Source organism: Dermochelys coriacea, chromosome 4 (genome assembly GCF_009764565.3).
Source record: "Dermochelys coriacea isolate rDerCor1 chromosome 4, rDerCor1.pri.v4, whole genome shotgun sequence".
Lineage (NCBI taxonomy): Eukaryota > Metazoa > Chordata > Testudines > Dermochelyidae > Dermochelys > Dermochelys coriacea.
The window spans coordinates 61,791,523-61,818,647 of record NC_050071.1 but is presented as its reverse complement, the minus strand read 5'-3'; the positions used below and the strand labels follow the sequence as shown (position 1 = coordinate 61,818,647).

General features: G+C 38.8%; 1 long non-coding RNA gene across 1 annotated transcript; it reads right to left on the bottom strand.

Moving 5' to 3' along the window:
• Positions 1-151: 151 nt before the first annotated feature.
• LOC119854321 lies at positions 152-22,605 on the bottom strand. Its single transcript, XR_005292415.2, has 3 exons — positions 22,498-22,605; positions 21,381-21,477; positions 152-373 (listed from the first exon to the last, which is right to left on the bottom strand). It is a non-coding gene; the product is annotated as an uncharacterized LOC119854321 (long non-coding RNA).
• Positions 22,606-27,125: the final 4,520 nt, after the last annotated feature.

The following is a 27,125-nucleotide window of genomic DNA, read 5'->3' as shown; positions in this document are numbered from 1 at the left end:
CCTCCAGCGTATCTACCTCTCCTCCCAGTTTAGTGTCGTCTGCAAACTTGCTGAGGGTACAGTCCACGCCATCCTCCAGATCATGAATTACTCAGGGAGAGCAAGCCTGACAAGCTTAGTATGTATTTAAGAATTTTGCTGAATTGGGGACTATATGACAGGCACAACATGCATCAAAAGGCTGTACTATAATATATGCAAAGGGGCATCACCAACTTTCTCTGGCAAAGGCCCAGAGGTCATACTGCTGGTTTCTGCAACAGATGCAAACTATGTAAGTGATTTTCAAGGGTAGTTCCAAAGGTGGTTTGTTCAAGTCAGCAATCCAGCACAGAGGTCATGAAGGCATGAATCACCATGACAAGGTCAGCGTCTGGAAACAGAAAAAGATAGCAACTTTCAAATAGTTTGGAAACTGAAAAAAGATACTGTTGGCCACTGCTGAAATCTAGTCTTATATACACAATAAATGATGTTGAGTCTTTAGCATTTAAAATGAATTAAAATGAAAGTGAATTAAATTGATCTAATAAACATAGCCTTAAACTAGTAAAACAAAATGCCATGCTGGCTGACCTGGCGATGATCATGTAGTCTAAGTGGCATTCAGTTTTCTGGAACATCAAGTTATTTCTTAGTCTGATGTTAACAGGAAAATATTTTACAGACCTCCCTCAGTAGGTTACATTGGATTTGATTCCAGTGTCTCCTTGGGCAATAATGCTAATGGAAAAAGAAATGCACATCTATGTTGTTTTAGCTGCTGCAGAATAACAGGGAACTCAAACCTACAGTACACACTATCACCTCATCAACTGGTAAGTTACTAAATAGGAATTTTATGAAATTACTTAATCAATGTTTGTGCAGATGTCTTCCAGGAAAAGCACTTTTGTGTCTGTTTAACCCCTTTGTATAACAGATGGCTGGATAGCAGTCATTTCATTTCAGCCAACCAGACATTTACATTTTAACACATCTTACTTTGAGCAATTATTTGGCATTGTAATCTACCCAGTAAAATTGACCTAACACTTTTTCAACTTTGAATAAAATTAACCTTCATGCAATGTTATATATATTTTTGTACCTACGAACAAAGGAGGTCATAACAACAGGCATTTCGGACTCCTTAAAATTTCTATTTCATTTTAGTTTGTAAATTTTAAATAAAAACCATCTGTTATTGTGATTTATTTTTCTTGTGATGCTGTAATGAACACTAGATTGGTCCAGGTCAGCTGTTGCTTCTGATTGGAGTAGGAGGGGGACAATGAAATTAGGATAGTGGTCATATTTTTGACAGCCTACAACTTCTTTTTCTAAAAAAAGAAGCGACTCCTAGTTAGAATTGTGTGAATAACTGATATTTTTGGTTTGGTTGCCAAACTGAAACACTGTGGGGGAGGAATTATTCTGGGACAATCCCCAATGAAAACTTTTTCAATTTTCTGGCAAAACAAAAAAAATTTGAGAAAATTTGATTGCTGGTCAAACAGCGTTTAGTTTCACCAAAAATGAAACTTTTCATTTTTGACCTTTTTTTATTAAAAAAAAAATTAAAGTCAACTTCAAACTGAAAAGTTGTTTCAAACAAAAAAGTGAAATATTTTGTTTCAAAAACATCAAGACGCATACTTTGATTTTTTTTTCAGAATCTTTTTGCTCCGTTTGTTTTTCAGCAAATTTGAGGATTAAGATTTGTTTTATGAACTGGTGAAATGTTTAGGTTGACTCAAATCTGAATTTTTCACCAAAAAAAGTTACCGGGAAAAATGTCACCTAACTCTACTTCTGGTTCAGCACATTACAGTTTGAGGGGCAGGGGGAGTCTAAAACACCGGCTCAGCTACCGTGATGATTGCCATATCAGAACAAAGATACACAGGTGAGACAGAACTAAGCTGATTTCCCTTTCCTTACTTTAGCCTCTCCCCAGAATTTTATTCTAGCCTGAGTTCTTTACAGACTATCATGGCACCCCAAGCAAATCGTGCCAAGGCTGTGCTGTAATAAACCCCTAATGACAATTCATGGAAAGGTAGAAGAATCTACCACATGACCAACAGCCACACTTGCTCACCACATAGAGCTTAGTCATTTACAGGCCCAGTGCCAAGATAGAGGGGTAGTGGGGGGCCTGGAACCTAAGAAGTATTTTCTTTCTTTGACATGAAACATTTCCAGAATGCTCTGTTTCTCTCACCTCTAACTCACATGAGCTTTACTTCTCATCGTCCCTTCCTTACTTTCCCACTTCCCAGGTCAAAATTCTGGTTACAGATTTGATTTCTTATACTCAAGAGTTTTAATTTTTATGTAGTGAAATATAGAAGTCTGTTTTACACGCATTTCTGAAATATGTTTTTCTGTCTTGCCCTCTTTATTTATTTTTTGTCTCTTGCTTTCAAATCAACTTTAAGTTCATAAGCAAGAGACAGAAAAAACAGGCCAACATATTTCAGAAAGGAATGACAATTAATGTATTGTGTAAAATTTCACCATGTACCCCTGAACACTGCATGTCCATATGATATGGCCCATTCTTAACAGTATTGTCAATCTGAGCATGAAAAAAGATTATTCTTCTGCTTTTAAAATCACTCATTAAAAAAGCTAAGGTCTAGATGGAACTAATGCAATTTTCCCCAGATTAAGACCTGTCCCTAACTGTAGTCCAGCATTGCATATGAAAAGATGTTAATTGTCTCCATTCTGTTCTTGAGAACAGTGATAAATAATATGTAGTGAGAGCATGTCATTTTAGGACACACCAATGATTCCATTGCACATGTGTTGTGTCTACCTGCAGCCATCAGTTTAGGTGGAGCCAATGTATAGAGTTGATATGGTTGTCCACCTTATGGAGATGTTCAGCCTGTTGTATGTTGGAATGACTGACAGTATGGAAGGCATATGAGAAGAACTCCCATGCCATGGACAGTAACTGAAAAGATTGGATAAGTGTAAGGAAAGATAATATGAGCAAAGGGAGGAGAACTCAGTGAGGAAACAAGGGAGATGAAGAGGGAGACAGAGCATTAGAACTGTGTTTAAGTAAGGCTGACGTATCCATGTCCAATCTAATATTTTCTGTCACTCTGCAGCAAATGGTTCACTAGCACTGCTTTCATAATAATAAATTCATTTATTGGGCAAAATTCTGAAGTTTTTTCTAAGTCCTTACTCAGGCAAACTTTTATATACACAAATTTTATTAACAAACATATGTAGACATTAGAGTGAATGGTAATGTCTAATGCAGTAATACAAACATTCATGTCCTACATGTAATGTTATACATTTTGTTTTGTGTAGCTGCGAATTTAACAAACAAAATATAATGATCAGTTTGAAAACCAGACCTGAAGAAGAGCTCTGTGTGGCTCAGAAGTTTGTCTCTCACCAACAGAAGTTGATCCAATAAAAGATATTACCTTCTCTCTCCAATTTGAAAACACTCATCTAGTCACTTTGCTGATGACCAGCGTATGTAGTATTGCTTGAAACACTGCACGAATGGAATGAAAATCAAATAATCTTATTGGTGATTGACATTGCTGTGGTGGAGATACTGTATTTCCAACAACTGCTGTTGTCTCATTATTTCCATAAGGTATCATAGGCCTCTGAAATTTACTTTAACACAATTTTAGTTCCTTACAGCTAAGGAATCTGGACACCCAATTTCCCTCCTTACAAATCCCTTAGGTAACTTTTTCAGTCAAATATTTAAAAATGGCTTTTCCTCCCAATATTTTACAAAATAACTTTTAATTGGAGCTGGATGAAAAATAAGGATAATGTATTCCCAAAAATGTTTGCAAAATCCAACTCACAATTTGATTCATGCCTCTTTTTTCCCCCCTATTAAGGTTTAGGCAACTGGTTCTTTTCATATGGATGTGTGTTGAGGTGCTGTTTGTGAAAATTCATGTACAAAGAGCAGTATTTCTCATTCTTTGCTGTTCATTATTCATTCCTTATCACTTGCTATTCTATTGTTTTAAACATTTCAGTCTTCTAGGCAGTGAACAGAAACGGCATCATGTGACTTAGGTGACCAATCACACACAGTGGATAGTTACGTATTTGTGGGTAATCCACAGGATGTAATTTATCTGGGCAAATGATTTGATGAACAAGGGCCAAAAAACAATTGGGAAAATTATGATAGTTAACAAATAGGACAAAAGGAAATTTGTCAAGTACATTGTTCTGAACAGTACTCCTAGATTCATTTTTAATCAGTACAAATAATGTTACCCTCCTTATTACCACAACCAGATGTTCTAGAGTTTTTATTCCAGTTTTGCAGTCAGGGCTTGATCCAAGGAACATTGAAATCAACAGCAGATTCACCATTAGATGAGTCCCTAATCTGAATCTGGGCTAGTTGCACACAAAATTGAGGTTTAATGCCCAATAGTGACACATCAGATGTGTACATATACTTTCTGGTGCCATTCTGAAAATGATTCTGTTGTGGCTTAAGCAGCCATCTAAAAGCCTGAGCTTTATGAAAATTAATTACTAGTCAAAAACATTATATGACATTACTAGTTAATGTATATTAAAGAAATACCATTAAAGCCCAGGGTAGCTGCTTTTTTTCCACAGTTACTGCAACCTCATGAAATTTTAAAAGAATGATTAAGTACTTGTCTTGAAGGATTGGGTTGTTGCCTACTCCACTCATCTCAGTGTTGTATTTTGTTGTTAGGGGCAGGAGCATTAAAGTGCTTTTGATGTATTATTGAAATTGTACAGAGAGGTGAATGGTACTTGACTGAGTTACTTACTCCTGGGGGAATTCTGCACGGCTGCATGCATGCACAATTCATGTCCCCTGCAGATTTCTTTGCTTCACCGCAGAGAATTATGGGGAAGCAAAGGGAATCCACAAGAGTGGTCAAATGCCCCTCCCCAGCAGCGGGCGCGTTGTTTCAGGTGCCCAGAGCAGCTAGCAGAGAGGTAAACCACTGTGCAGGGAGGCAGGACTGAGGACACCCCGGCTGGTAGCTCCTACCCTGTGGTGAGCTCAGCTCCTAGTCCTGGCTTGGCTGGGCAGAGTTGGGGAGGACTGAACTTCCTCTTCTCCTGCAAGAAGCATCTGAGGCCAGGTCAGATCCACCCCAGAAACTTCCCCAGCCCACACACACCCCTGCTTTCTGCCCCGATTGCTCTTCACCCATTGCTGGAGGGTTCAGTGTATGGGGAGCTGCTCCCCCATCTGCCCAATCCCTGTGCAGTTAGACCCCTCAATACCTAGAATCCCTCCCCACAACCAGACCCCTCTGCAGACACCTGCCCCTCTGCTCCCATATCCCATCCACCCTCATGAGACCTGGAAACCCCCCAACAAGCCCCTGTGCACCCATATACATCTGGTCTCCCACAGAGCTGCCCACACCCAGATTTCCCCACACAGAACCCTCTCATTCCACACTTGGATCTCCCCACACTAGGATCCTACTGGGCTGAACCTGCTTGCCCCAGACTTGGATCGGGGTCCAGGGCTGGATGTGCATGTAAGACTTTGTCCCTCTTGCTTACTATCTTGCTGCACCTGGTGTGGAGGGGCAGGGCTGGCCCTTGCACTTTGTCAGGGTCAGGTGTAGTCTCACTGCTGAGCCGGTGTCCTGGGAGGGAAGAGCTTCAGGATGATCTCCCACCTCCATGCAGCCAGTGGCCTGTGCTCTACGCTGCCATGCTGGAGCTTCCACATTTATTCATTGACAAATTAAATATGCAGAATTTTAAAATATTGTGTGCTGAATTTTTATTTTCTTGGCACACAATTCTCTCATGAGTAGTTACTCTATTACGCAGAAGATTTGATTTTTGAAAGTGAATTCCAGGCTGCCAGCTCATAGGTAAACCCAAGAGAGCAAGGCATAACTGGAATTAGATAAATTCAATCATCTTCTGTGTTTGAATGATAATGCAATTTGTATCACTAATCTAGTAGTCTTCCCCCCATCCCAATTTGCCAATCACCAGGACATGCTTTGCACACTAAATGAAATTTGTGCAAAGAAGTTCACATAAAACTGTCTAAGTTTGGTTACATTCACAAATAGTTGAGAGAGAAGTTTATTTGGGCAGTGAAGTTTTACAACTAAAGCTTTTGCTTCTTTTGGAAAATGTCTGCAGAATTTGGAAAAACAGATAAACTTTGGCAATGTTTCACATTATAAAAGTTATTGCAAAATCCCAAAGTATTTCATTGGCACCTCAGTTCTGTTCAGCAAATGTTTTACTTATAGCTATATTTACTAAGTTTCTTCCCCATATTTGGGTCAGGATTCCTATTTCCTTCTCCGCCTCTTAATGAGGAGGCAAGCTGCTAAAGACGAAGAGGAAGATCCTCAACTCATGTAAATTGTCATAGTTCCATTGATGTCAATGGCTCTCCTCCAAATCCTCATTGGTTCCCTCTTTCCTTTCCCCATTGGCCAACCAGCTCCTTTATCAAATTCTACAGCACTTTTTTTCATAAGGTTGAAACTGATAAAATTCTATAACAATTGCTGTAAAACACTACATAACTTAATAATCATATCCTTCCTATAAGTTTTTTGAACCATCCTATAGTGTTCTATGTGTGATACCATTATATATAATTACTTTCTGTGGGATACGTCAAAAACTTATAGAAAGGTTATCGTTCTTGAATAAATTCCATAGGATATTCCCATAAGGCCCTCTTGTATCCTATGGAACCCATTTTTTTTGCAGGTGGATTCAAGTTGAATTCTCTATGATTTAACTAAGAGATGCTTGTGTTATGGATATGGCAAAAATGAAATTAAAACACATCAGAGCTTTCCTTAGCATAGGGCAATTGGAAGCTGAGTCTGTTCTTTTACCTCTTTTCTTCACAAGGAAGTGCCACTGAAAAGATAGCATTTTTGTGTACATAATTGCTGCTTTTTTACCTTCTATGTTTTTATAATAAGATAGTGTTCAGAAAAACAGTTCAATGTAATGTATGTTTGAAAAAAAAATCTACATTTCATGTAGTTTGCAAATAGCCACTGAAAAAAGGCTTTTATAATACCACTCTACATCTTACATAATCCCCAAATTGGCTTTAAATATTTATGTATGGTCTATTAAAAATATTTCTCATGTTCCAAAATCTTTCAAAACAAATGGAAGTTAATACCATTTAGAAAATGGCCCATTTCAGCAAAAATTCAACTATCTTCCTCTTTAGTTGTCATTTAGGGCATAATTGAGCCTTGTGAGCACATCCCATACTAAGTGGTAGTGTGGAACAGCCCTGCCCCAGAGCAAGCATAGGGAGACCTTCTGCCAGAGTATTTCCCAGAGCTCCTGACACACAGTGACTCTACTACCCCAGCTGTACCCACTTAAAGGAGCAGCTTACTTTCCCTCTAGCTGATGTACAACAGAACAGAGTCATGCTCTTCCCCCCCTCCCCCCACTGCCCTTTGCAGAATAAGCAGGGAGGGTCTAAAATTTCAACCAGTCCTTATATGGACCACTGAAAGAGAAGGGCAGACCCCTTCCACCACTCCCCTAGCCACTGTATACCCATGACTGGGCTAGACAGAATCTGATCCTACAACAGCATGATTTGATGTGTCTGTATCAATTTATGGCAATTCGTTCATATCCACTGTTTTTTATCTTCAGCACTTTTGAAAAGGCAGCTGTGAGGTTATTAAACCCTTATGGAAATATTCATTTAGTACCAGCAATCTGGATATTTTATTTAACTGTTAATTCTTCATCCAATTTATGTAGCATATTATTAAACTTTTTTTAAAAAACAATTAGGGTCAAACTCTGGTATTAACATAGATACTTGCCCTTCCAAACAAAGCAAGAATACTATTACAGTAGCACAATACAAAAACTATTCAGAAGACCTTTATTTTGCCCAAGGCACCACCTATGCTGAAATCTGAATTAAAAATTCTATTCTACTCTAGCTGGGGATTCCTCTGCTTCCAGGAAACTCCATTTAGGAAAGGTTTATGGCCTTTTGTGCCACCAAAAAGGACATATTTTCTGGCTCAGCTCAAATAAGTGGAAGAATGAAGTGTACCACTATTGCCTTCAAGTTCCTCATTCCATCATCCTAAGGAGAGTTCAAAGCATGATGGCTAGTATGTATGTGTCCAATATGATGACATGGTGAAGTGTATGTGAATGTCATCCTTTAAGACCACTTTGCAAACTATAAGCGCTAATACTGTTAGCTAACAGAGAATGTCCTTTATCTCTACTCATATGGGCTTGTGTTTTAGGAGCAGAAGGTCCTGAATTCTATTCCTCCTATATTTTTTTTATGAAAAAGATTATTTTGAAATCTGCATGTACATTATGCAGCACAGAGTCAATAAGAGCACGGGTTATCTTTATTACCTTGAGGAGTAAAGGCAGCCCTTTGAGTTGGGGAGCTCAGAAGTGGCTCCAAAAGAACAAAATCTTTCATCTTAGCATCAAAAAGTTTTCACACCTCTCTCAGGCTATGCATAGGTGGGACCCCAATCTCTTCCCCCCACCCCACAACACCTAGCTAGTATTCATAGTGATTCATGTCTGTGTATACGTTGTTGATCTATGTGTGTCATTTTTCTGAGGCTTAGAGGAAATATGTGCCAAATTACACACAAACTATGAGCTATGATTCACTGCAGTACACTTTATAAGCGTTTAAAATGAGATAAATGAGAAAAACATGTTTCCTTTAATTACTGCGGTATATTGCAGAGCATTTGTTAAATTGAGAAATGATCATGTACCTTGAATGTGTGCTGGAAAAGGAGAGACCACCCCTTTCTTGGTGCCAGTAAGACATTTCTATTTCCCAAATGTTCAGCCTTGGGGCTTGTTTCTAGACTGAGAAATCTGTCCCAATTTAAAGAGTCTGCATAGAATGCTTCTGCATGCTACACTGGCAAATGGAATGGTTTTTATTCTCCTAGAAATGTTGCATTGCACACAGTTACTGCATCTTCATTGATCTTCAGACTCTTAAGTTCAAAATGACATATTACCCCCAGTGAATTTTTACAAGTTCCCCACCCCCTTTCAGGAAATCTGTACATATGTTTCCGATGACTGGGCAAAGCTGTCAGAATTTCAGTCGCTGAAAACAGTATGCAATATCTTCAATGTTACTGAATGTTTCTATAATTTAAAAGTTATGGATAATATTTCTAATCTGAAAATATATCTCACAGCTGTGTACCCTGACCCAGACAAATGACCATATGAATGAATACATTTTTATGGCCAACATGCTGTGCCTGATCCTGCTGCCACTGATGTCAGTGACAATTTGCCATGCACTTCAATCAAAGCAAGATGAAACCCATTATAAATGTATTATCTTTCAAAGATCTACATTTCTCATTTGTAAAGCACTGAGGATGACCTAAATCTACACTGGTAAACTTGAAGTAAGCATTATCTTCTTCAAACTTCAAAACCAGGCAGTAATCTAAAATTGTGCTGCAGTGATCTGAAACAGTCTACTGGGAAGTTAGGGCGAATTCAGACTAATTCTGCCCATTGAAACCAGAAAGGTATCTGTAGTATCAATACTGCAGTGACATCAGGGGATCATGGTCCCTTTATTTTTGTATTGCATGTTTTGGTCAGCAGTGCCTGTTGCTATCCCATTATAATGCTTGAGCATTAACACAAATAGAGGTAATTCTCACTTCCAAGAGCTATTGTTTCAGGCTGTGTGCAGATTCAGGCAGACAACACTGCATCACTTTACTCTCCATGATGTGACGATTTTATTTTCAATAATAAAGACTAGAGACTTTTTAGCTGACAGTTTAAGCACAAGATGGCATCACATGGTGCCATCCTACTTTTTAAAAAAGCCATCTTGTGCCATGTATGAGCCATTGTCACAATGAGGAGATACATTCTCTTAGGTCCCAGCCTTAAAAAAGAGGTTAAGAAAGCTAGCTCTTTCTATTTTGACATACAGTATTCTATCTCGGGCAGAGCTGACTGGAAACCACAATTCCTGTCCGGTGGGAAATTCTGATAAGCACAATACTTGTTTTCATTCCAAATGGAACAAAAGTTTGAACTGTTAAAATTTTTCTCAGAATGAAAAGTTCTGAAAAAAAAATTATTCAGAAATGTTGAAATAGCCTATGATGCTCTTGGGAATAGAACCCGGGTTTTTCTGACTCTTAGGCCCAGGAGTTAACTATGGGACTTTCCATCTTCTCCCATTTTACTGAAGTCAAACCCCGTTTTTAATGAAAATATTAAGGTTTAAATATTTAAGAGAAATTATTACATTTCTTATTGCTCAGATTGAACACTAAGTCCAAAGTGAATTAGAGGAGTCCATTGTTCTTGATGTGCCTAGCTATGTCCTCTGATAAACTCCTGCAACTCTCATTGATTTTTTGGGGTGCCAGATTGTCACCTCTACTTCCAGAGCAGAAGAGATTTCAGGTGGAGTTGGGTGCCTTCATAGCATCATACTCTTTTTCTTGATGAAATAAGGATCTGATACTCAGCAGTGCTGCCACAGAGCTGGACTTATTTCCTAGCTCCAGTCACATAATATGGGCGAGGGACTGGACTTGGTGACCTCTCAAGGTCTTACGATTCTCTGACCAGGGTCAGTAGCAATCGACCCCAGTGGCTAGTGTTACATCCAACATCACAGCAGCCAGCATATGGGACTCAAGTTGGGTAGGGAAGAATTGTCCACCAGCACAACTGGACTCCTGCATGTAAGTGAATGTCACAAGAACCAACCCCTAGGCCCCAACTCACTAGAGCTAGTAAGTAAGAATGTGCTGAATTAGAGCCAATGCGTGACTACATGTCTGCAACTCCATTAGAGAGGTTTTTCTATGCAAGGACAAGCTGTATGGTCACTGGCATCACAGCTCCCACTGTGTCAGCACAAAGAATGCAGCACAGTATAAACTGTGACACACAAACTAGTTTCCCTATTATTTTAGGTGTGTGATGCTGCATTTGGCATTTTGCGGTTTCTCTCTCTTACTAGCGGTCTCTAATCCTTAAAGGAACAATATCCTCTTAGGGTACAATTCATTCCTGAGCATGGAGCCAGCACAATTCATTTGGTCTCCAGGGATATCAAGGTGGTACCTTTCACGACCACTATCAATGCACTTAAATTAGGCAGAAAATGTAAATAAAAAGCAAATAAAGTCTAGATAGTGGGTTGTAGAATACTGCTGCTTTTATCCTCCTGGACTGTAATTCAAACCACTGAGATTAAAAGTAGCACCTTATTGCCACCATTTGATGTAAGGGCTACTGTATGTTACAGTATTTGTCAGTATTGCAATGTTCCTTACATTATGCAATGATACAAAGAGAAAAGTAAATATACTGCAGTTGGTTGGAGGGCAGAGGAGCTCCTACTCCATGTTCTCTGATTCTGTGGCATAGGTTACTTAGGAAATGACTGCAGAATGGAGCTGGACTGAATGTATTATCAAAGTGTGTCTCAAGAGTTGGGAACAAGAGGCCATATCCCTTCTGTGTTTGTTTTTTTTTAAAAAAAAAAATCATGAAAGGGGATAATTTATTTAACAAAATCCATAGCACTTCTCAACCTATGATTGTGCAGTATCCTCTGCTGAAATCACAGGGTTGGGTGGTCTTGCATATCTGGCATTGAGGTATTTCTCAATGGTATTTAGGGAGTTAGGTGCCTCCCTTTGAAGATCTGGGCCTGACTATTGCCTCAAACACAGGCCTAAGCCAAAGAATCATGGTAAAGGACCACAGAATCCATGCTGCCTCCATGCAGCTCCCCCATCTCCACCTCCATTATGACAGCACATTTAGCTTCAGCTTGCAGAGGTGTTCTATCCTTTATGCAGCCTGTATACCGGGATTCACATTAAACAGGTAGACTTGGCAATCCAGGCATTTGCAGTCAGGCTAGATTTTAGTGCAAGTTTACACTGGTGCATTCACTGAGATACAGTTACTTATGAGTTATTCCCTTTCTTTGACTTAGGCATGGGAGTGGCTCTGGCCAGAATTTGTCCCTCTGTGCAGTATGTCATATACGCATACCTACATAAGTTGACTTCAATGCTTGTCTTTGTTTTGTTATGCAAGTAGAAATTATTCAGATGCTCACTGGAATTAGTGGCGCCACAAGCAATATTGGTAGAGAATAAAATTCAATCATATTGTGAAATGGGAAATTTCAGTAGCAGTGACCAAAGAAAATGTTGGCTGTAGGAGCTGTCTTTGGGCTATTTTTGAACAACCAGACTACAGCAAATAGATTTAAAAAAAAAAAAGTTCAAGCGTGTAAATATTTGACACAGTGGCTGTATATTTTATTTTAAAAACCAGCGTATTGCTTGGAAGGGAAAAGGAAATAATGGCTTAAGGGTCTGGTAATGGGAGATGGAACAGTTTACCTGTAGGTCACTTCTTCATCTTCAGACCAGGTCAGTAGTAAGCAGGAATCATTATCATTACCAGCTGGTGGCCCACAGAATGTGAAATAAACTGATAATGGCAGTCTAGTCCCGAGGAACAGGCATAAGTATCATAAAAATGCCATCAGAACTAGAACTCCCAACAAGAGTGTCAATTAATCTCTGTGAAGTTAAGAACAGAGTAGTAGTGGAGACTTGACTACTAATTACATACCACCAATACAAACTTCTATGATTGATTGATTTCCCCCCCCCCCCCCATTGGCACTTTCATCAGTAATGCTCTTCTTCTCCTCTCTGCTAACACATTCCTTTAATGATAATTTGTTCCCAGTGGCTTGAGGTAGGAACAAAATGTTTATTACTTTTGTTTGTTTGTTTCTGCTTGGCTTTACAATTATATTTAATCTAGCTACATATGTTTTAAAAACACCATCAAATGTCATTTTAATTCAAAGCCAAGAAATACAGGATTGTGAGTGTGAAGGTTTATAAATTATTACTTTTTTTTCTTAATACCACCTCCACAATGTCAATTTAATGTTCTGAAGATCTGCCTAAAGTGCAAAGGCTGCATGGGTCAATGGTATAAAATTCTCTTTATTGCAGCATACATATTACACTGTGTGTGTGTGTGTGTGTGTGTGTGTGTATACACACACACACACACACACGCATATACATACTTATATAATGGATAGCACATAATTTATAACATGAAATATATACTACACAAAATATTTCTTTCCTAGCTGCTAAGAGAGCATGGGATTCAGGAATACAAATGGAAGTATATGGGTTAGTTTTCTTTTCTTTTCTTCTATTACAATCCAAATATTTTATTTCTTTATATTAATATCTGGGAATTTATTACACCAGTAAGCTAGGAAAAATTAATAAATAGGACCTTTGAAGGGTAAATGCCAGAAAATAATTACTGGTTTTGGCATGGAAAATATAATTTAATCAACATTGTTTCTTATTGAAAGCAAATGTTAGAGTAAGAAGCCTGAATCTGAACTGTCTAGAAAAGGAGTCACAAAATCCATGGGGAGAGACTATAAATCAAGGACAACTAAATGACAAAATCTAGTAAATTTTCTATATGAAAGATAGCTCTATCTGCACAGTTTGAGGACCACTCTGGGGGGCTGAGAAGAGGGGAAAGGAAGAATAGGACTTTTAAGTCCATGACAAGATGCTGTTTGCAGAAAGACAGGTTTCAGAGTAGCAGCCGTGTTAGTCTGTATTCACAAACAGAAAAGGAGTACTTGTGGCACCTTAGAGACTAACAAATTTATTTGAGCATAAGCTTTTGTGAGCTACAGCTCACGAAAGCTTATGCTCAAATAAATTTGTTAGTCTCTAAGGTGCCACAAGTACTCATTTTCTGTTTGCAGAAAGATTCAGTAACTATCCTGTCTTTAGAAGTAGCATTATGATGATGATCTTTTTTGCTTTCCCCAGACATTTTGGTATGTTCTAACTATATTTTCTGAGACAGCTTCACCAGGTAAACAGTTTGGCATCAGATATAGGCCTAAAAAAGCTGTAGAAGGACATCCTGTTTGGAACAATTTTGTGGATGTAGCTCATACTTTCAGTACATCTCTTCCCTTGTTTGTTTGTTTTTCCAATTAGTAATGTCCCTTGCATAGATCTTGGCTCAGAATTTTGCCACTAAGTCTGTATATAGCCTTCACAGTCCATTTACAAGCATTGTCAGGCTTAAGGATGAACCAGAGATTTTTGCTCAGTTCATCATCTCCAAAAGGAATCTTGTTGATTGTAGCAGGATTATACACACACAGCCAAGAAGGACATGCTGTTAAATGTAGTTTGCTAATCCTTTTAGCCAGAGTGAAAGGCAAGGTTTCTTTTTTCTAACACTTTTTCACTGCATAGGCACTAGATATTTCCCCACAAATTTCCCCATATACTAGAAACTAGAGGGTCAGATTTTCAATGTAATCTATGTGCCTAAAAGTGCAGCTAGGAACCTAGTGGGATTTTCCAAAGCACCCAAGTAGGTCAGTTACCAACTCAAATTGAAATCAATGAGATTGTTTCCTAATCTGCATAGATGTTTTTGAAAATCCCACTAGGTTTCTAGCTGCATCTTTCACATAAAACCTTTGAAAATCTGGCCCTATGATCCTGAGTGAGAACATAAGAATGGTCATACTGGGTCAGACCAAAGGTCTATGAGGCCCAGTATGCTGTCCTCTGACAGTGGCCAATGCCAGGTGTCCCAAGGGAATGAACAGACAGGTTATCAGCAAGTGATCCATGCCCTGTCACCCAATCCCAGCTTCTGGCAAACAGAGGCTAGAGACACCATTCCTGCCCATCCTGGCTAATAGGTCCATCAATGGCTATCTTCCATTAATTTATCTACCTCCATTGGAACCCCATAATAGCACTGGCCTTCACAACACTCTCTGGCAAGGATTTCCAGAGATTGACAGTCAGCTGTGTGAAAAAACACTTTCTTGTGTTTGTTTTAAACCTGCTACCTATTAATTTCATTTGGTGGCCCCTTGTTCTTATATTATGAGAAGGAGTAAATAACACTTCCTTATTTACTTTCTCTATATCACTCATGATTTTATATACCTCTATCATATCCCCCCTTTCCAAGCTGAAAAGTCCCAGTCTTATTAATCTCTCCTCATATGGAAGCCGTTCTATACCCCTAATAATTTTTGGTTTCAGAGTAGCAGCCGTGTTAGTCTGTATTCGCAAAAAGAAAAGGAGTACTTGTGGCACCTTAGAGACTAACAAATTTATTAGAGCATAAGCTTTCGTGAGCTACAGCTCACTTCATCGGATGCATTTGGTGGAAAAAACAGAGGAGAGATTTATATACACACACACAGAGAACATGAAACAATGGGTTTATCATACACACTGTAAGGAGAGTGATCACTTAAGATAAGTCATCACCAACAGCAGGGGGGGGAAGGAGGAAAACCTTTCATGGTGACAAGCAGGTAGGCTAATTCCAGCAGTTAACAAGAATATCAGAGGAACAGTGGGGGGTGGGGTGGGAGGGAGAAATACCATGGGGAAATAGTTTTACTTTGTGTAATGACTCATCCATTCCCAGTCTCTATTCAAGCCTAAGTTAATTGTATCCAGTTTGCAAATTAATTCCAATTCAGCAGTCTCTCGTTGGAGTCTGTTTTTGAAGCTTTTTTTGTTGAAGGATAGCCACTCTTAGGTCTGTGATCGAGTGACCAGAGAGATTGAAGTGTTCTCCAACTGGTTTTTGAATGTTATAATTCTTGACGTCTGATTTGTGTCCATTCATTCTTTTACGTAGAGACTGTCCAGTTTGGCCAATGTACATGGCAGAGGGGCATTGCTGGCACATGATGCCATATATCACATTGGTAGATGCGCATGTGAACGAGCCTCTGATAGTGTGACTGATGTGATTAGGCCCTATGATGGTATCCCCTGAATAGATATGTGGACAGAGTTGGCAACGGGCTTTGTTGCAAGGATAGGTTCCTGGGTTAGTGGTTCTGTTGTGTGGTGTGTGGTTGCTGGTGAGTATTTGCTTCAGATTGGGGGGCTGTCTGTAAGCAAGGACTGGTCTGTCTCCCAAGATCTGAGAGAGCGATGGCTCGTCCTTCAGGATAGGTTGTAGATCCTTGATGATGCGTTGGAGAGGTTTTAGTTGGGGGCTGAAGGTGATGGCTAGTGGCGTTCTGTTGTTTTCTTTGTTGGGCCTGTCCTGTAGTAGGTGACTTCTGGGTACTCTTCTGGCTCTGTCAATCTGTTTCTTCACTTCAGCAGGTGGGTATTGTAGTTGTAGGAATGCATGATAGAGATCTTGTAGGTGTTTGTCTCTGTCTGAGGGGTTGGAGCAAATTTTGTTGCCCTTTTCTGAAACTTTTCCAATTCCAATATCTCTTTTGAGATGGGGTGACCACATCTGTACACAGTATTCAAGATGTGGGTGTACCATGGATTTATACAGAGGCAATATGATATTTTCTGTCTTATCTATCCCTTTCTTAATGATTCCCAACATTCTGTTCACTTTTTTGACTGCCGCTGCACATTGAGTGGATGTTTCAGAGAACTATCCACAATGACTCCAGGATCTTTCTTGAGTGATAACAGCTAATTTAGACCCCATCATTGTATATGTATAGTTAGGATTATGTTTTCCAATGTGCATTACTTTGCATTTATCAACATTGAATTTCATCTGCCAATTTGTTGCCCAGTCATCCAGTTTTGTGAGATCCTTTTGTAGCTCTTCGCAGTCTGCCTGGATCTTAACTATCTTGACTAGTTTTGTATCATCTGCAAATTTTGCCACCTCACTGTTTATCCCTTTTTCCAGATCATTTCTGAATGTTAAATAGGACTGGGCCCAATACAGATTCCCGGGGGACACCACTAGCGAGGTTGTATACGTGCCAGTACATTAACTATACACAACTGCTAGTGTTTTCTTGAGTGCTATGGAGAGATCTTGTGCTGCCTTCTTCACAAGGATGATGGGAAGAGGCTCTCTATACCATCTTCTTCTAGTTGTAGACCAATGTAGTGGGGAACAGCATTTATATTTTATGGTATGCTCACGATATAGGAAGACAAACCTCTAAAATGACACTTTCTTCTGTAATTTTGTGTCCGATGTCCTGTATTTTATTCTACACATCACTGTACATGACACTTAAACACAGGCCTGAGGTGGATACAAATATTACACAGAAACAGTGTGAAATGTTATACCCCCACAGCATTTGGTCACATGAAACGTGCAATTTTCTTTAATCACCTGTAATGGAATCTGTACCTTAAGTTAACTGTGCCCAGCAATGTATGTCAATTTTGTTTTTATGAACAGAAGTTTTTGAAATGAAGCTTAATCTCAGAAACCCCTTTCCATAAACCTTCCTGCATTTAGCCACAAGCTGCAGCTAATTTTTACACAACATCTGCTATAATGAAAACTGTCTGGATGAATAAAAGTTAAAGATGGGATTTATAGCCCATGTTGTTCTTGCCGGACACAAGAAATCGTGTGTGTGTGTGTGTGTGTGTGTGTGTGTGTGAGAGAGAGAGAGAGAGAGAGAGAGAGAGAGAGAGAGCTTTATAACTTGTGGTTCAGACAGCCACACTGTTTCTCTTTCAAATATTTTTTTTTTTTTCAGTGAGTGAGTAATGTTCACGATGAAGAAGCTCAGGAAGAGATAAACGATGCCAAAGTGGCTCTGATAGAGATACAGGCTACTGTGTGCAATTAGCTGCTGAGCAAGAAAGAAACCTTGTCACCCTTTTTTAATCATCTAATAATGAGTTGCTTGAAAAGGCTCCACAGCTTGGACCAGATTTCCCTCACTATGGGCAATTAGGAAAGAAAAATAAACCAAGGCAGGAATCCTCTGGCTGTAAAGGAGTTTTGTGCTAAACACACTCTTCAGTCCCTTTTTGTATGAAACCAGAGGGAGTTGCTAACAGCACTGACAGTTTGTGTGAGTGATTTATGAGGCTTTTCTTTTGTGAAAAGCTGGCATCTAGGCAAACTTTGGCCCCTCTGCCATTTGCTTACACTTCTGGTGAATATAAAACTTTAGAATATTCTATAAAAGGTTTATTATTCTTAGGGACTACTCTTTAAAAACCTCATTAGAAAACAAACAACATGATGCTCTTTAGTGTAATAGGATATTGTAGTTCTCCAAAATAACAGAAAATCAAGAGATCTCAAGGTACATATAATCACACCTGGTGGAACATAATGACACTCATATTCCTGAAAACAAAGCAGAAATTCTCCACTGCCAACCACATATTGTCAAGTTAATCCTTTATGTTAACTGCATATACGTTCTTAAAGGTATATCACTGAAGAGTAAAGTGTAACGGCTGATTTGTACGTGACTTTGAAGATCTTTCCAGAAGTAAAGGCCAATCTCAATGACCACTTCTGTGAGTATATCTCAGCTGTTCTGCAATTTTGCTAGCAGTAAAATCATGCAGACATGCACAAAATTGAAATTGATCTTAATTCTTTTAAAATACAGACAGTAACTTCTCTTAAAATGAAACAAAAACATATAGATAGCTATAATTGTGTGTAATATCATTAGGTAAATCAGTGATTTTTAGAAGTTGCCTGATTTGTATGCTGCAGTTACACTGAATTTTGATATTATGCCAGCTTTACACTGGTATAACTCTACTGACTTCAGTAGAGCAGCAATCCCTGACTTAAACCTGGGTAAGTGAGATTAGAATCAGTCCTTAAATTATCTGGGGGAGGAGGGGAATCAAATTATATCAACCAATGACACAGAAGATCATGTCAATCCAAAGTATGTAATATTAAATCTGTCATTTGAGAAACAACTGTAGCACAATACAGAGAATGGATATTACATGAGAATTCTTAAAATCTTGTGATATCTTACAATACGTACTTTTTACTCAATATCATGCAACATGTTGAGCTCTCATGATAAGTTTTAAAGATGTTTACTTGGCAACAATATTACTTTTGAATGACATTATGTAAAACTTTATATTTTGGTAAAATATTTTTAATGTTTATTGAAAACTTCTAAATAAAAGCATGGACATGTATCAGTGTGTGACAGAAAGAGAATGCAATCCTGCTTAATTATCAGAGATAATGTACCAGTAAGCAGTACGTGATCTGCATTTAAAAAAAAAAATCTGTATTGTGCAAGAAAAACCACAGAGGCAGAAGCTCTAAGAGCATCAAAAATGCTAATCCAGTATCTAGAGACTGGCCATTATCTGGATGGAAACCAGATAAAAGAGCTTTAAAAAGACCTTAAGCATAAGAGTTTATGCATAAGAAAAGATAACTCAGCAAAGGGTTTCCAGATTCTGTTATCATTGTACAATATGTTTAACCTAATTAAAAACACTCCCAAACTTTGCAACCTCCACAAGGGTATTCATCCAGTGACCCGAGACTTTTATTAGGTTAAATACTATTGCACAATCATGATAGAATCAGGCAGGATGATTTTCTTTGTGGCTGCAGTAGCTCTCAAAGAACATCTTGGGATAGATTCTCCACCATGTTCTGTTCAAGTGTGGAGAAGAAAGAGGGCTGCTGAGAGCTGGTTATGGCATCCCAATCTTTCACCAGCTGGTCTTAGTTTAAGAACAATGGAAGAGCTTATCTAATTTATGTCATTGGCATAAGGTCTCAGTGATTTTTATGATATAGATTATCAGGCATACCACAGCTCTGCTACACCATGCCCACTCCCTGCTAAATACCAGAGAATGGCACATAGTAGACCTAGCTGATTGGCAAAGCTAGCTCCTTTTGCTTTAATGACCTTAGTTCACTAGATGACCAGAATAACTGTTAAAAATCATATTATAGCTTGTGTTGTAAAATTCAAGCAATTCTAGTCATGATCTCTTGCCAGACTACTGGATTTGAGGGCATTCATACCAAAGCAGGATGAATGTACCTCTGCTATTTTATAACACTTCCAGTTCCTCACCTGACATGAAGTGCATCTTAAGGTGCGTTTCAGAATCCAGTATATCCTGTAAACTGACTAGTACTCTATGGTCCAGCACCTCAGGCCATACAGACATTTGGCTTGATTTACCTCCACTGATGCATGACGGATACAAATTGCAACCTGCCCAAGTGGGAGCTATGCTACTGCAGGGGTTCCACCATGGAAGGGTATCTTTAATGTGCCGGAAACATAGGTGGCAGAGGCAGCCCCATCCAGTGCCTCCCACCATAGGGCTGAACTTTAATTTTTTCTCTTCATAAGAAACACTAAGAATAGCTCTACAGAAACTCCCACAAGCAAAGTTGCAATGGATCTCTCTCATAGAACAATAGCAGATTGCCTTTAATTTATCCCTCTACTGTTCTGGGATGCTCCTACTGATGACACACACAGTGCCTGCATCGCCATAATTTATACTGACTACTTCAGTAAGGAATATATCTAAGGGCAATCCTCTAATGGGCTATAGCCAGTTCATTTGAAAGAAGATAACTAGGATATTGATGATGATTTGATATTATCTCAAGTCCTTATCGCAAATGATTTAATAGAATAAGGAAAGAACATTTTGTTATGACAGACGAAGACATAAAGGAATATCTATCTTTGGGGACCTACTTTAAGCAGACATATTTTAAATATTTTCCTACACTAAAAAGAAAGCTTAAGGGGAGAAGTGTGGAGAGAGGGGAAAAAATCAAATAACCAAGATGCTACTCTTAGACAAAAACCTTTTCCCATGTACAAAGAGGCAAAGTAATCTGATGGATGGAGCAAGGGAATGGGAGCCAGGAAGTCATGAATTCTCACTGTGCAGTATTGGGCATGTCATTTAACCTCTATTTAATTATTTAGCTTGTATAATGGGGATAATATTACCAACCTACCTCATGATGGGGGGTATTAACTAATGTTGTTCCAGCATTTAAAAAATGTAAGAAGGATGCTCTGTATAAGATAAGTGCTCTGTATTATTGCTCATGTGTACAGCTGGATGAATAATCTGTAATGAATAATTTGTTGGACACATTTCACATTTTACTGTTCCTGAATTGCTGCAGATAAAGGGTCATTTTCTTTCATTTTTAATTTTAAATGATTTATCAAATTATTTTTGGCTAAGAATTATTGCGCTAGAGCTTGTTGGCAAGCAGTTGGTTGAGAGATTTTGATATTAGACATATCAGCTGTTTTGACTGGATGCCCAGGGTATGTGGTATGTTTCTGTTTCTCGATTAGATGAGTGTAACTCTTAGAATCAGGCATCAGGTGAAAATAAATACTTGCAAATCCAAAACCTTGCTTAATTGCTCTTTCAGGATGAAATGTAAATCATGTCCACAGGGCCAGCAATAGCCAAAGCACCACTGAAGTCCCATATACTCACTCTTTTAAGGAGATCAATAGAAGCCTTGACGTGTCTCTCTGCTCAGGGTGTCTTTCCTTTTTGATAGTCCTTTGACAGAACATTTGCAACAAGCACACTGTAAACACAAATAAGGGGAATTGATTTTAAAAATTCAAATGAATAGTCTTGCAAAAAGAAATGGGAGGCATTTCTCTGGCATTATTACTCAGGTGCTTCTTTATACAGTGGCCTGGTTTTCAAAAGTGCTGAGCACTCAGCAGCTCCTGCTAAAGTCAGTGGGAGCTAGATGGTGCAGAGCAGTTTTGAAATTCAGGCTACTTATTTAGGTCCCTAAATATGGGCTTGGGAGCAGAACTTTAAGTAGCTATTGTGAAAATCTTGTCTGAGGATGCTTTTAAGCTAACTCCAGCAGCAGTACATTTAGGCAAATCCAATGATTTCTTGCTGGTTTGAGAGGCACTTTCAGGTTCTTATACAGCAACACAAGTGCTGTTTAGGATTCTATCTAGTGTTTTAATCAACATTGGACAACCCAAGTTCATGCTAATGGAATGAATTCTATTCAAACATCCTGTATTTGTCATCTATGGCAACATTTGTTGCTTTAGACAAGTTGCACAGTATTACTTGACAGTACGATCTAGGAAAAAATAAAAAAAACCTGAGACCTAGCTGCCACTCTTAAACAAAGACCACATTCAATATGAAAACCTCTCCACCAAACCACTTAAACTATGATATGTTTCCTACAGACAAGGACTTAAAATCATATCATATGTTACTCATTTTCAGATCATGCTAACTAGTGAAGACCACAGAAAGCTAAGGTTGCTTCCTAAGCTTAGAATCTTTCTGCAGCTTTCTATTCACTTTTTTATCCAATTTACTTCTGCAACTGAAGTTAAGTATGCTAACAGTTAAGCAGTCATGATCATAGCTTTTTCTCTTACATTAAAAACAGATTTTAAAAAAACAAAGTATTAATTGAATTAAAATCTAGCCAAGTAACAAAATTGTAGTTCAGGAGAGGTTTTGAACTGGTAGGTGTGCATGACGGCAGTGGAAATTGAAGCTCCATAACCACTAAACACCTGAATGATCAGGACAGCAGCAGTGCAAGGTTCCCCACACTGACCTTCTAATATACCTGGTGAGCATGGTTTAGTCTCTGTGCTCATTCATTTCCTGAGCTCTCTGCTGAGACTGCCAACAAAGGCACCAGTATGTATCAAGACGTTTATTTTATTCCCTTAGGTTATGTCTTCAATGAAGAGTTAGCCCACATTCTATCCGGGGGTTGCCCCTAAACCTCCTTCTATCCATGCAGAAAAGCCTCTCACCTGAGCTTAAGGTTCTTTAAAATCAGGCTAATGGGTACAGCTGAGGACATAGGCATGGGTTTTGCTTCAGACCAGGCTGGCAGCCCCACCTAATTTGTAGTGAGGATGCAGGCTAATCAAGGCCAGGTTCTATGAATCCTCCAGCACTATCCCACAACTAGGTAGTACTTTGTCTACTTTTTCCTTTTGTCTGCACGGAAAGTAACCTACATTGATTCAGCATTTTAACCTCATGTTTGCCTACTCCATTTCTGCTGTGCTTCCTCATGAGATGTCCGAGAAGTCCTTCCAGGTTGGCAGAAGCTGGCATCAGCCTTCTGATGAAGCTGTGGTGTGATATTAGCAGGACCAGTAATTTGGGGAAATGTACCCAAAATGATATTTTTATGCTTAGTGGAGAGGAAAGAAACGGGGGCAGAGCAGTTAGTCGGCGGAGATATGAATCACTTTGTGGTTTGCAGTCTGAATTCCTTAATGACATTCTCATAAAAAAGTTCTTGCTGCCAAATGCGGTTTGCTTTCACTCTCAGAACTGTCTGCATTAATGAGTAACTCCATTTGGAAGCTATTTACATATTATTCTCATGTCACTGCCACAGATGACAGCTCCATGCTAGACGAGAGAGCACCCTACAAATAAATTTACAGAACAGCCAGGTTAATTGCACCACTTAGAACCATGGTATATCCCACCACTTCAAAAACCTGTAGAATTCAGATTCTATTGTGCCAAACAATTGTATGATATTCCAGCACAAAAACCTATGTTCAAAGGGAGTTTTTATTCTTATTTATAGGTAAGTATACTGATTTGAAATACAAAGTCTAAAAAGTGATTTCTAAAGTTTGTGAAATAGGGTGACCAGACAGCAAGTGTGAAAAATCAGGGCAGGTGGGGGAGGGGAGGGTAATAGGAGCCAATAAAAGAAAGACCCAAAAATCAGGACATCTTGTCACCCTATTGTGAAAGAAGCTTGACTCAGGATTTATATTTTCAGTGGTTGTGTTAGTGAGGAATGGACATCAATAATCTTAACTTTGTTAATGCAGTTTCTGAGTTGTTATAATCAACCAACCAAAATATTCCAATATGGGATGTGGCAAAGTATCCTGTTTGCCTCAGCAGGCTCAGTTCTTTTTAGCCTTAGAGACACAGGTTTGGGCAAGGCAGTCCTTCTAGGTGGCACAAAGTCAGGCTATACCTTTCCTCAGTCAGTTCCTTGTGCCTGTTTTCCTTTCCCTTCTGGAGAGGGAATGCATCCTCACTTCCTGCAAAGGTTTGGTGTCTTGCTACACCCAGCCTACTAGCAGCTTCCCTGCTTTTCTCACTCCTCTTCCTCCCCCCCTCCCAACAGGGGAGGGTTTTAAAAGGTCTCAAGCAGTTGGAGTCAGCTGAACCCAACTGGTTCTCTAGCAACCCCTTTTCAGCTGAACCTTATTAACCTGTGGTTACCTCTTCTCAGTGGATAGGGAGGGGCCTTTTAACCTTCTGGGAATGATTAATACCTCCCCCTCCCAGCTGTTTGTCCTAGGTTTACCACAGAGACTTTAGGAGACCTCACTTCAAATCCTGCTTTAGGGCCCAGTTCTTCAAATATTAAGGTAAGTGAGTAGACCTATTGGAGTCTACTACTCACATGAGTAAAGTTATTCATATGCCTGACTTTTTACTGGATCAAGGCTTAAATTTGTAACCCAAGGAGAGTTGGTGGTATCAGCCTTATTTCCATATCACAAAACACGGCATGGTTCTGCTCTGGAGAGGACAACTGCTTTAGTAAGGGGTATTACAGGAAATGAAGGGCTTCTGTAAAGCTTTTTAAGGAAGCTTAAACTGTTCCAAAATTATCCCTGGTTAAAGCCCAGTATTATTAGCCTCTTATTTTAATGAGCAAATGATAACAAATTTCTCATAAAACTTTGAAACCAGAACTTTTTTTTCAGCAATAATGTTGTCCTTGTTGGGATTTTAAATTACTCACTCTTTAACCTTAGTGTTTTTCTCCATGGAGCTGGATTCATGCCACATAAAAACAATGAGGCAACTGTCATCCCTTATGTTGTAGAAGCTTCAGAAAAAATATGCATGCAAGAGACATGTCATCTTTTTGTCTGTGGATGAGACATCTGATCAGGTCCTCTAGCACTACAATCATGGCTTATTCCTCATCAATGATTTTGTACCTTAGCTACATAAAAAGCAGGGTGGGAGAAAAATACTTATCTGATGGATTGTAATCTCTTGTCCATGGAGATAGATATAGATATATTTCTATTGCTGGGCTTATGCACAACATTTGATATGGTAGTCATGAAGTTCTGCCTCAGAAATGGAACTCCCACAGATACAAACACACATCACACATTAATCAGTTACACCTGCTTGTAATATTTTTATTCTGCTGGGGTAGCCTATAAAGAGGGGTAAGACAGTTCAAATATAATAAAAATGGATTCCATTTTCACTCAGTGCTCAAACCAAATCCAGACAGAACATTTTCTGGGGCTTAGAAAAGGTTTGAGAATATTGTAGCTGACTGATTTTCTCACATTGGATTCTGCCTTCTCTGTGGTCAATTTTTTAAGTCCTTATTTAGGTTTTGTAGACCTTCCTTGGACAAAATTTTTGCCTGAGATAAGATGAATTAAAAACTTTTGGATTTGGTTCCATGTCTGTTTTTCAAACTAAGTTGTTTGGGGCAAGGGCTATTTTATCTTTCTGTCTTGCACCGTATTAAGCACGTGGCCCGTGCCAAACAAGCCATCATTTCATCAGAATAGTAATTAAAACTTTTTTCCACTTTCTCAGTTTTGCCTATCTCTAGTCAGGACTGTAGGAAGAAGTACCAAAAATTACCATAAGACAGGCTGGAAATACTATGAAAAAAGCCTATGTAGAAGAAGAAAATACAAGAACAGTCTTTCTTGTTAAATTTTTAGTAAGTTTTATAGGCCAGTCTTACAGATCCAAGAGGCTAAGATACAGTACTTTGTTTTGCTGTGGTTTTCTGATGCTGAACCAAACCAAATCTCTTCCCTTTGAGTCTGCAGGTCCTTTGTAGCCTAGCAGCTGGTTTAGATATTACAGAAGAACTCTCATACTATGATAAGAACATAACACAAAAATGGCCATAATGGGTCAGACCAGTGGTCCATCTAGCCCAGTGTCCTGTCTTCTGACAGTGCAAGAGTTGGATGCTTCAGGGGGAATGAACAGAACAAGGCAATTTTTGAGTGATCTATCCCCTGTCATCCTCCCCATGCCAGCTTTTGGCATGATGAAATTCTATTTTTTAAATTCTGCATACAGACTGTCATTGGGCTGTGATATAAAATATAGAGAGAGCCTACTTCAAGGCTTACTAATGGATTTTTTTCTGATATAGTGATTTTTTTTTAAACTATACCCGTGTAAATCCAGAGCAATTGTGATGCTGCTAAGATCAGAATCTGGTCACTATTTTCAAAATACATCTGTCTAGATATAGTTTCATATCTAGTCAGTTAAAGTGGGTGAGAGCTTTAAAGATATAATTATGGCAGCACACAGAAGTGTGATTCCATCAGAGCACTTCCTCTTCCAAAAAAAAGTACACTGCCAAAGCATTTTTCATAAGCTCTCTTTAAATGTTATTAATTTTTGAAAAATTTACAAAAAGGCTGAGTATGAGAGGTGTGATAGACCCAAAACATAGCTCTTGTTTCATATACTGAATGTAGAATAGCTATTTTAACAATAAAATTGAGACTTAAGCAAAATCCTGTTATACAATATTCCCTTGTCAAAGAAGGAAAATATAGCATAACCACGTCCTAGCCATTTACATTTTCAGTCTTCTGTGCTATAAACCTACTGCACCCTTTGTAGAGAGAACAAAGTGCCAGAGCAAGGAGCATAAAGAGGAATTTGATGCATACCTTTCCAGCTGTGTGTTTTGTTTCATTTAGTTCTACATTAGCGTTCAGGCTAGTAGTCTGTCAAAGTTCACAAATCTTTTTCTTTTCAGTTGCATTCTCCTTGTCTCATTTTATTTATCTCTGATTAAGATCAACAGGGTGCTGTATCACCACTTTTCAATACTTGGACTAGATTCTTGACTGGCTGATTCTTAAACAGGCATAGCTCCATTAATGATTTACCCCAGCTGAAGATCTGGCCTACTCACATGCATCAGTAATTTTAGTTGACTCAACTTTTTTAGACTCCCTGTGATTTTATGTGATTTTCTCCATTAACTGGAAAGCGCATTACTTTCCCCAGAAAATGTAGGCTTCATTCTGGCATGTTCTTCTCAGATTTATTAGATGTCAGTGTTTATAATACTGTCTTCTTTAAAATCTTTTCCTGATCTGTTGAAGATATCATCTTTTGGCTTTGGACATTGGGACAAAAACGTGGGGGGAGGGACCTAGGCTAGATTAG